Below are 12,565 nucleotides of genomic sequence, written 5' to 3' on the forward strand. Positions count from 1 at the left end.
GCAATTCAATTTTGCAACACAAGAAGTCAATTAAAAAAATAATAATGGGAGAAACAGAACAATACACATGGAAAAGCCTATTTCAAATTCTTATACATTATATAAAAGGATTAAGAATATATGGAGATGCTTAGAGCCACTCCTATGGAATTGTAGCAATCAATAATATGAAAAAACGATGCATATAAAACCTACTAAGAAATGACCGTGATTAAAACATTGAATGCAAGAGAAAAATGTTAGATATCTACTACTAATGCAACATATGTTAATTGAGTGTACATCTACATTACAATGATTAGCTCCTCAATAATATGAGCACCATACTCCTTTCTCCAACGAAGCATCTCGACTCACATTTGCTTGGTTTTATCAATGCCAACTTTCCTTGCTTTCAAAGATCTGCATTATGCATCATTACTTAATATAATTTTGATCAATATGCTCTTAGCAAGAGATGAGAGGCCTATGATGATGAAATTTTGTTTATAATAACCGATCAAATTTTGTTTAAAATTGTTGATGTAATGTCCCTAGCTTAAAATGTTGGAAAGAAATATGGAAAATGTGTGGCTACAACAGTAATCCTACCTAAGGCAGTAGTCTTGTAGAGAGAGATCATTACATTCTACAATCACAATTACTTGGGGAAGAAAATTTTCTCTATCTGCAAATTCAAAAAATATTCTGTGGGTTTCCAAATGGTGGTCAAGAAAAATTTCCAAAGAATAAATAGAAAATGAGAAGGTGAATGATTACATGAGGTAAATAGAAGAATCTAATACCATCTTGGTTAATATAGGCTAGGAATATGAAAAAAATGCTAATTTTTTAGGCTTTTATAATCTCTGGACTATCACAAAACTGTTCAAAAAAACTCATTGTATGATAGCCTTGCATTTCATACAAGGTAAACTATTCCTACTTAGTAAAAGCCCTTAGGACTCACCAGATGAGTCAAAGGAAAATCCTATGGTAAAGATACTTCATTGAGGCATTTTCATATTTTCCTACCACAAAATAAAAAAATATATAGCAAATTCTTCCTTTTATAAATAGCAATAGATAGCATAAAGAATCAGGGCACTGTAGCAAATTCCAGTCTCAAATTCCAATCATAGTATAAAGTACCCTTATAGAGGCAAGGTCCACTAAATTTGTAGATTGGCATTTCATACTATGTCAACAAGATGTGTTATCCACATCATCAATTCACTAGGCTGAATGTGATGCAAACATAGTATAAAAATAATACCACCACATATAAAGGTTGCTAAACAAGCTAATCACTTTGAGGTAGAAAAGTGATTGGACAAATTGCAATAGTGCTTATGCTGGCCTAAGATGGAACAATATCTCCAAAAATTTGTTAAGAGGATGCTTGGTGTATGGCAACACATCAAACAAGGCTTTGTCTGATGTCTATCCCATAAGTTGCACCCATGGTGGACCCCGACCATTTGCATTTCTAGAAACACATCTCATGCTATGCTTCTAATTCTTGGGGGCACTGTTAAATCCATAACTATTAATTTGTTAGCTTGGATAGGGCCTAAACCACATATATATATATATATATATATATATATATATATAGATAGAGAGAGAGAGAGAGAGAGAGAGAGAGAGAGAGACCTTAAAATGAAATATAATATCATAAAATAGTAACAATTAACAAAAATAATATAAATTGTTATAATGTACATGGAAACTACAAGCTTGAGTTGTGGCACTAGGTTTATAATGGATAGGGAAAAGAAATGATGACTTAGTTAACACCCATGAGGTTCAATGAACCTAAACAAACCTCACTTTTTTTAGGTTTACCATATTCCAATCCTCATGTTTGAAGCTCCGTGAACCTTCTAACATAGGATAGGGCTATCTTATTTTTAATAATGCATAAAATGTTGTCTAATAGAATAAATAAAATGAAGCAGAGGAAGTTATTTCAACTGTGAAAGAGTGACTAATAGAATAAGTAAAAGAACCAGAGGAAGTTATTTCAATTGTGAAAGAGAAAATTGAATCAACCAAGGATATCATTACATTTACTTGTGTACATTATCCAACCAAACTTAAACATAAAATATCAAGGTCACCTCAACATCATATGATAATCATCATGTTTGGTAGGCAACATGTCTTCAACAATAAGTGCTTGCCGAAATTTATCAACAACCACTTGTTCCTCGACATCTCATACATCCTTAATTATATTAACCTTCCTTATAGGATTCATTTTCTTTAAGGAGTGCCGAAACTTCATCAAGGCATTAATTGCTTTCTTTTAAGAGCTCCAATTTTAGTTTTTCTTTGCTTATCTTCAGAATTCTCCACATAAAATTCCCTCTCTCTCCTTTCATCTTGAGAAAAAGATCCCTCAAAAACTAAACATTAATGAAGTCAACCACAAACTCTATCAAGACAGAAAGTGATGCGTGTCAATCAAAATTGAGATATACAATATACAAATATACAATTGTAATAGACAAAAATAAGTAACAAATATGGCCAATTCATCACAGTGTGGTCATTATAGGGGATACACCCTATACAAAAATTATTCTACTTGTCATTGACAAAAAATATATATTTATCTTATAGAGAAACTAGTACAAGTTGGACATAGAACATAAGTTGAGCATATGGGAGATGGGGTCTACAATTTTGCTAGGTTTGTGCTAAGAAAATATTGGGCAATAGTAAATTTCAGGCCTAGGTTAATTCAGGCTTGAGGATTTTGTCTTGCAACACTAGGCATCATAGGAGACAACCCTAGGACTGCTCCAAGTCAACTATGGAGAGGTTTACCATCCAATCCTCTCCTCAGTTTTATGATCTCATGAGAAACTATTGGGTGTATAGAGGAACTCCCAAAGGTTGAATGAGGATTTGACATGTCTGAGGAATGAACTGGATTTCAAAGCTACAATGACAGATGACACTAGTAGAAAAGGTGAAGGTCTTTTCCAATGATATTTTAGTTAATGAGACAACAATATCAATACAAAAAGGGATTCTAGAGGGTTTGAGTTGATTATGTGCAGAAAGTCAATCCTTATCTAAATTCTCCCAAATAATTTATTTCTTATGTTAGCACTCCTCAGTGTCCCAAGGCTGAGAAAGGAAGCCAAGGAGGTAACCTCAAACCAACTTTGGACTATGTAGCTAGCCTTACCAAATCAGAGAGGGCTCTCTCAAAAACAAATCTCAAAATCAATGGAAGTCACTGAGAATATGTAGATCTTAGGCTAGGTATTTAGCACAATAAGGTTTAATTTAGGGTTTGTTAGACATAAGCACTAGGTCTGAGAACTAGGTCAAGTATCCCAAATGATCAGTTGTAAAGATAAGATGGGGCAAGGTAGATACAATTGGTGGCACAAAGTAAATTTGTCGTTGTAGTATGGTGAGGGAAAAAGAAGAAGATAAATGAGCATATAAGTATGAATTCATTTACTTAGAAGAGAAAACACTAATGTGAAAAGCTTAAACAAAATATAGCATATTGATCATGAAATCTGCTTTAAAACTTAAGAGATAATCACCAGAAGAATATAGATGGATGCTAGAAATACTTAATCATAAAACGCATAAACAAAACTGAAGAAACACAGTGCCACAAACCACATCAGAAGAATCCCATGAAAATAGCTACAACTGCATATATTTATGCAAAAATGTCTAGTACACTAGTCCAAGAGATGAGCTTCAGGAATCCAACCCCCTCTATGAGTTCATTCTGACTACATATAGATGTAAAACAACATTCCCCCTCTTAGGGGTCGAATCCTCCTTCTTAGGAACTGATTTCCTACTCCTACCTAATCCCTGCCACATCATGAGTAGTTAGAAACTACTTGCCTCTTTTACATTAAATGATTTGAGTTTGACTTGAGAGCATTTAATTACAAAATATCCACTCTAACCATCATTATAACATTCAATTACATTAGGTGAAAACACTTAGAAACTAATTACATCGACCAAAGTTGACTTTTGACCATGAAAACTGAGAAAAAAGCTTCCTCCACGGAAGCGTAGCGTGCAGGCACATAAGCGCAATGAAAGTTTGAAGATTGATTGAATGACTTTGGTGCATCTTTAAGATGAAATGAAGACTGGTACTGGTAGCTGGGGATGTCCTCTATATCACTGAAGCTTGAAATTAGCAAAAACACTTCTCCAAGACCACTTAAAACTCAATTTTCCACAACTACTCCAGAAGCGCAACGTGGGACCAAAAATAGTGGCAGAAAGGTGAAATTTTAGTGGTTTTCGACCTTTTCCTACAAATCCATGAGCTGAAAAGATACCAAAAGTAGATTTATGAGATATACTAACCATAAGACACCTGTACATGTTTTCCATTTGTCATTTGGAGGTCTTGGGAAAAAGCACAGTGTGGGCACGTTGCGTTTCTGTAGGATGCTTTTTTGCCAGTGCACACAAAACTACAAAATTTTTCAGAACTTTACCAAAATTTGTCTCCTTTCCCATTTTCTGACATGGCTTCAAACAACTAAGGAGGCATCAACCAAGAGATCAAGATTATCTCTCTTCCTAAGCTTCTTTAGGGTCTTCTTAAGCTTCTTCTTCATGTTCTTAACCCTAATTCTGCACACCATGTTTCTTATGTAATAGTGCCTTGCCATATGCCTCTACAGGGCAGTGTTTATGTTTGCCTTCCTCACAAGCTTATCTAGGTGCACATTCACTCTCTCAAACTAATATTCCTTGTTCTCTTCAACTTTAGATGCTATGGAGTCATGAAGGTTTTTAGGGTTTGAGGAGGAGGAGGATTTTTTGCTTGCTATCCCTTCTTAGCCATGGCTTTGGTTGTAGGTCTCTTTGACTGTACCTGTGTGCCTTCATCCTTTTTTGCTACATCAATGACCGCCTTAACTTTGTCCTTAGCTTCCTTGCTGGATGATGGAGGTTCTTCATATGATTTACCTTGCTGCATTAGGCTTAGCTTTAGTTTCCTATTCTCTTGTTTCACGAGAGACACCATGAAATTGGCTTTATAAAGGTCATCCTGTAACTCTTTGATCAGTGGCTGCTTCTCTTTAATGATGTCTTTTGCTGCCTTATTCCCATGATCAGTCATATTTACCTCAGGAGGTACCTCTCCATGATGCTGCAAGTGTGAATCTCCTCTACCCCTAGGTAATTTATCTCTCATGGCTTCAACTTAAACTTCTTCAATGATAACCTCCTTAGGAACTTTTTTTGGTTGAGCCCTAGTCTTAGGTCTAGGAGTAGGTATGTCTCTTTCTATCTCAGGGGAAAAAACCAGCCTCTTCTCCTTCTTGTATGTTTGTGAAACCTCTGCCCTAGTCTGTCTTTCCGTGAGTGATGGTATACTAGATGGCTCAGGTCCTTGTGGTCCAGATGATGTAGGAGTATTGAAGCTTTTGGATTGATGAGAGACAAGCAAGAGAGCAGTTGCCTCCATGAATGCTTCCCTTGATATATTAACCTGTGTGAGCTGGTGGAGAATTATGACTTTAATCAAAGCATGATGGAATAATTTTGCTCAATTATCTTTCCCTTTAGTCTACATCTTTTCATCCATCTTGACCAGGATTCTAAACAAGTAATTTGCTAGGTTTAGTGGTTTGATGGATATGAAATGCATCAACAACTTGATGTGGTATTGATACAACCTGCTGAACTTGCCTTCACAAGTGAAATATTTCATAATCATCTTCCTCAAAGGAGTATACTTATCCAACAATTGCCTGCTAGGAAAGATATGAGATGAGGTTTCCTTATACTGGGGTTTCAGGAATACTTTGTAGTTGTCATCCCCTTAAACCAAATTTCTTCTTGATTTGGGATACTATTGGCTGAAGCTATAACCTCTCTAAGACTTGGAAGTCCATCCCTACTATTGTGGTCTTGTTCTTCTTGAAATTGGTGGCAAATAGATTAGTCAACTCACAATGGTAGCCCACCTCTTGTACTTTCTCACAAAACCCTAGGTAGCTTGCTTGTCTAAATGACCTCTTGATGAACTTTAAAGCATTGATCTCTTACATATGAGTTAGTTCATATATGGAAACCTGTCCCCCCTTGTTGTATTTCTTCTTTTGACTGGCCATGCTATTGGTTTTGCTTGACTGAAAATCTTAGTTTGAGAGGAGAGGGGGTAGGGGTCTAGGGCTGCAAAACAGGCGAAAAAGAGCAGCTATTTTAGGGAAGGAAATGAAGGGGATAGGGATTAGGAAAAATTATAGGAAAAATTCAGGGGGTAGGAGTAGATGTTAGGGACACATGGGAAGTGAAATCTCACTATATGGATGAGGGAAGAAGGGCAAAAAGTGCCAAACACAGTCAAAACCTAGAAACGCAGCAGAAGCACAACGCGGGCTAGGTTTTTTGGGGAAATCCTGGTAGGAATTGAAATGAGCATGAGTGAGTGAAACTGTAACATACAAATACTATGTCACAAATATCATAGCACATTTCAATATTCTAACATGTGGTTAGAAGTCTTGTACGGAAATTAAAACCAACTATCAACTCAGGCAACAATAATGCATTATAGGAACATAAAAGGAATTTTGTTTGCAATATAAGAAACATTTGTTCAAATTTACTACAAAAGCTATAAAAGTGAAACAAAAGAATATATGTAGAGGATAATTGTATTTTCAACACAACATATACCCTGCAATTCAATTTTGCAACACAAGAAGTCAATTAAGTAGAAAGCAAATAATGGGAAAAATATGGAAAATCCTATTTCAAATTATTATACATTATATAAAGGATGAAACAGATATGGATATGCTTAGAGGCACTCTTATGGAAATGTATCAATCAGTAATATGAAAAAATGAAGCATACAAAACCTACTAAGAAATGTTTGTGATTAAAGCATTAAATGCAACAGAAAAATGTTAGAGATTTGCTGCTAATACAACATATGTCAATTAAGTGTATGTCTATATTACAATTATTACCTCCGTGATAATATCAACACCATACTCCTTTATCCAACGAAGCATATCGTCCCACATTTGCTTGGTTTTCTCAATGTCAAATTCCCTTGCTTTCAAGAATCAACATTGCTTAATATAATTTTGATCAATATTATCTCATCAGGTGATGAGAGGCTTATGATGATGAAATTTTGTTTATAATATTTAATGAAATTTTGTTTAAAATGACTGATGAAATGTACCTAGCTTAAGTTGTTGGAAAGAAATATGGAAAATGTGTGGCTACAACAGTAGTCCTACCTAAGGCAGTCATCTTGCAGAGAGAGTTCATTGCATTCTACAATCATAATTACTCAAGGAAGATGATTTTCTCTATCAACAAATTCAAAAAATGTTCGGTGGGTTTCCAAATGGTGGTCAAGAATTTTTTTGCAAAGAATAAATAGAAATTGAGCAAGTGAATGATTACATGAGATAAACAGAGGAATCAAGTACCATTTTGGTTAATATAAGTCAGGAATCTAGAAAAAATCCATTTTTATGCTTTTATCATCTCTGTACTATCAAAGAATTGTTGAGAAAAGCACATAATGAATTAATACATAACAATCTAGGGTGGCACAATTTAAAAAGCCTTTCTCACATCTTTGAAAACATTTATAATAAAAGTTTGTTGATTTTCTTTCTAAAAACAAAACATGCTTGTTAATTCCAAACCTAACGCTTCACAAAAAGTCATTGTATGATACCCTTGCATTTTATACAAGGCGAACCATTGTTAATTAGTAAAAGCCTTAGAATTCACTAAATGAGTCAAAGGAAAAGCCATGGTAAATATACTTTATTGAGGCATTTTCATATTATCCTGCCATAAAACAAAAACATATATAGCAAATTATTCCTTTTATCAATAGCAATAGATAGCATAAGGAATCATGGCACAATAGCAAATTCCAGTCTCAAATGCCCATCATAGTATAAAGTACCCTTATAGAAGCAAGGTCCACTGAGTTTGTAGGCTGGCATTTCATACTATTTCAACAAGGCACTTTATTCTCATCATCAATTCAATAGGTTGACTGATACAAATAGAGTAGAAAACAAATACCACCACATATAAAGGTTGCTAAAAAGGATGATCGTTTTGACATAGAAAAGTGATTGGCCAAATTGCAACAGTACTTATGTTGGTCCAAGGTGGAACTATCTCCAACCATTTCTTCAGAGGATGCTTGGTGTATGGAAACACATCAAACAAGGCTTTGATTGATGTCTATTTCGGAAGTTGCACCCATGGTGGACCCTGACCATTTCCATTTCTAGAAATGCATCTCCTGTTGTGATTTTGATTCTTGGGGGCACTGTTAAATTCATAACTATTAATGTGGCACCTTAGATAGGGCCTAAGCCACATGATTATGGTTCGACAACGATTAGTAGTTATTTGACTTTTCCATTGAGTTTCACATGAGGTTCCCATTAGGTTCTTATATATAGATTTTTCATACATATATATAAAGAGAGACAAATAAACTTTAAAATGAAATATAACATCATAAAATATTAAGCATCAACAATAAAAATATAAAGTGTTATAAGGGACATGGGAACTACAAGGATAAAATACAAGCTTGATCTGTGCTGGAAGGTTTATAAGGGACAAGGAAAAGAAATGATGACTCAGTCAATACCCATGAGGTTCGATGAACCTAAATGAACCTCACTTTGTTTAGGTTCACCAAATTTCAAACCTTAGGTTTGAACCTCGGTGAACCTTCTAACATAGGATAGGGCCATCTTATTCTTAAGAATGCATGAAAGGTTGTCTAACAAAATATATAAAATGAACCAGAGGAAATTATTTCAAATGTTTGCCCTTTGCAACACCCTAATACTATAGTATTGATTTTTTAATGTCATCATAAAAAGGACCCGAAAATTTTAATGTCTCTAAGACCTTTTTCAAATCCCTTTTGTTGTAATACCTATAGGTGGTAGTTGGATTTTATGAAAAGTCAAACCTGCAACAACATGTTCAAAGAAAATATTGAATTATGAGAAAATTTGAAAAAACAAACCAAAGGAATAAAGAAATAATTTTCTGCAAACTAACTGAGGGTTAAATGTGAAAACAATCTCAAATGAACCCCAACGATAGTTATCCCATGTAGGTTATAGGAAGAATTGCAACAAAAATACTTTTGAAATTAGTGAATATCATTAAGCCTGAAATATACGATTAACATCGTGCTACGCCAAACACTTCACTAACAAATTTGAATTACACGAGTAAGTAGCCACACGTGCTTCTTTGATGCTCTTGATCCCTAGGCTTCAATTTTCTCCATAAATCATTTAAGACAATACCATGTCACTTCTGGTAAATGAGCTTTGGAAATACCAACACAGAAATTCCCATCAATTACACATGAAACATTCATCGCTATTGAAATCCTCTACATCATATATCTTAGGACTCATAAACTTGGTCTCTCCATTCTTAGAGTCATTGTTCTTGTTTTTTGAGATTGAACTATTTGAATGAAAATTTGTCTTCTCAAGTGTCACTTGACTTAAATTTTACCTCCTCTTCCCATCTTCTTTGGCATAAGAAACCCTCCTTATTTTCAAATAGCAAGGATTTCTTCTAGTCAATCCAATTACATTAAAAGAAAATTTCATTTTTGTAACTACATCTTCGTCTTCTTCAAATTTTACTCACATGTTGATCTATGTTAGAACTTCCTCATCCTCCATGATATCATCACAGAAATTGCAAAACTTTAGCTTTGTGGAAGGAAATATGGTATAGTACTTGCAATTCAAAAGTTTCAAATCCAAGACATTTTGTCCCAACCAACTACTAAGACCATGAGCCGAGAGATATTACACCAAGAAAATTGTCCATGTTATAGCCTCTAGGAAATTCCAATCAAGTTACTTGAAAAAATATAATGAAAACAATAATGTTTTCATCAAAGACTAGTTACCAAGTACATGCCCTGAACAGTCACTTATAGCATGTGTATAAAGGTAACAAAACTTTCATATAAGCATGCTTTAATGACAACCTACATAAAATATTACCAAAAGTAGAAATTTCAAAAATAAGTTCAGCGAGAAAAACCTATATATTTCAAACATGGAGGAAATTTGAAAAGGAAAAGCAATATCAAAATCCCAATTTCAAGAATTAAGTGAAATGGATCCCAAGACAATTGATGATGGACTTGAAGTTCAAGGTATGCCTGCTACATCCAAGGAATATTTTTACCAAGCAAATCTATCCAAAGGAATCACTTCCAGTCGGCTCAACCATGGAGCCTGACCTCGAGAGTGCCGAGATAATTGAACCCGTGACCTCCCAATAACAGAGGTGTTTTATTGACAAGGACTTGACCAACTGAGCTAACCCTCAGGGCTAAGTTTAGGGTATGTTTATTTTCTATCTTTTGTTTTTTGATTTTGGTTTTTCCTTGGGGTGGGCATAGGTGGTGTGGTCAAAATGAGTTGACAGAATCATAAACAATCATTGAACAGGGTTTAACCATAGTTAAGTTCCATTTCCTGTGTTTTGTTTAATATATTGAAAATTCAACTAAATATCTAGTTCAAGAATGATATTTAGTAACTAGGGTAATTGGCAAGATAATGCAGAGTAGATATTGAAAGTTGAGAATAAAATATACCTAAAACATTTTGATGCCTTCTCATTGCCCTCAACTGAAAGTGTTTATGCATTTACATAGGTCGGGGCTGACCATGACAGAACCTTCGAGTAGATGCCAATGGTAAAACCTTAGGTCATTGGTGCGACGATGCCAAATCAAATACATAGATGGGCATGAATATTACTTGCTAAATATTATTATCGATTTCCAAGAACATCCACCTCGCTCTGATTCCTCCTCTTCGCCTTCCTCCTTCCCTCCCTCCATAACTATAACTATAAGTATTAACCTACCCTTTTTTCCCTCCCCCTTCCTTCTGTACATAACTATAACTATAAGCATTAATCCATCCGCCTATGAAAACAAATGAATCTCTTATATTTTTCCACCTATTATAACAATTCAAACCCTACACTATCATACAACTTTTTCCTTGCATTTCCATTCGTTTTCATTAATGAATGGGCATATCTCTTGATTTCAAGCCTAAATTTTAGTGCACACCTTCCTTCTCTTACTCTCTTTGGAACAATGGTCTCTTTTCACAAGTTTTACAAATAAAATGGAGGGAATTTGGAATGTGAGCTACCATTAAATTTAGTTTTTTCTTTTCTTTTCTAACTATGCTATATTGGATTACGGATGAAGTGGTTTTTTTTTAATAAAATAAATATTATTTTTAATATAAAACATACATTTTTTCTTTTTAATATTAAGTTTATTTATGAGATTAAAAAGGAATATGTTATTCTCCTCACTCATATCCAATTCTTACTTGTAATATATTAGTTCTTCATGAATTTATTGTTGATCATAGTTTTTTGTGAATCAACTATTGGTTGAGGTTGGAAAGGTACCAATGATCTCATTCTCACCGTTGGATTGGAGGGTGATACAAATAGTTACAAGATTGATAATGAATATGATGAGAGCCACTCATCTCCCTCTCGACTCAATGACACCTCCTTTAACCGTTGTAGGGTTTCACCCATAGATTACATAAGGCTTCTCGATTACGAAGCAAAGCGAGAGAGTCATTGAGTTCAAGGGAGAAGCAGAGACACACCACCTCTAAATAACACTTGGATTCTTGTTGTGTGTTTTCTATGACCAAGCTCAAAGGCTTTCTCTCATGTTATATGTGATTTTCATAGTAATTCAACCTTGTAGACCTACTTCAAAGGCACATTATCTTACACAATAAAAACCTTCCAATGATGGCAATGGGCATGTGTATTTTGATGATGGCGGTTTTCATGTGTTTTATATTGATGACAATGGAGTTGTGTATCCTATTGAGGGTGACGAACATGTGTCTTACAATGATGACAACATGCATGTGTATTGTGTTGATGGTAGTGACCTTATGTCTTTTTTTGATGTTACTTTGAGCTATATGTTGATGATGGTGGGCTCTTCCTATGGGCTTGAATATTTTACTCGTCATTGTTCCTAATGGATTTATTTTCATTGAAATGCACCTTGTTGTACATAATTAAAATGACTAATAAAATGCCTCATTCATACTATTGTAGTACTTGTTAGGTAGTTATATTTTGTTCCTAAACTAAATTAGTCATTCACATTAGTCATTTTTAGTTGTATGCTTATTATCTAGTCGTATATTTTAACATGGGACTAAATTAGTCGTTTATGTTAGTCATTTTTAGTTGGATCAACTAATATTGCTCATTTTTGGTAGTATTTCACTTGGAAAAGCTACGGTGACTAAGTTTTTTAGTCACCTAGTCACTAATTTCTCATTTTATACTAGTTTAATATCTATTGCACAGCAAACACTATCTTGATAAGGACATAACAAAGATCAAAGGGAAATTGCCATTTTGAGCAGATCAATCAACATCGAAGCAATATTTTGAGGCAAGAAACAAGGGATTCTCCAAATTTTTCTACAGATTATTAGTGACCTGTTTCGATCCA

General features: G+C 34.5%; 1 pseudogene; it reads right to left on the reverse strand.

The window, feature by feature from the left end:
* The window catches only part of LOC149167493 (phosphatidylinositol/phosphatidylcholine transfer protein SFH6-like), a 62,560-nt pseudogene that overhangs the window by 24,339 nt on the left and 25,656 nt on the right, over nt 1–12,565 (reverse strand).

The sequence above is a fragment of the Pinus tabuliformis genome, chromosome 5_1 (assembly GCF_031772625.1).
Source record: "Pinus tabuliformis cultivar Carrire ecotype Pingquan chromosome 5_1, CPIR1, whole genome shotgun sequence".
In the NCBI taxonomy this organism is placed as follows: Eukaryota; Viridiplantae; Streptophyta; class Pinopsida; order Pinales; family Pinaceae; genus Pinus; species Pinus tabuliformis.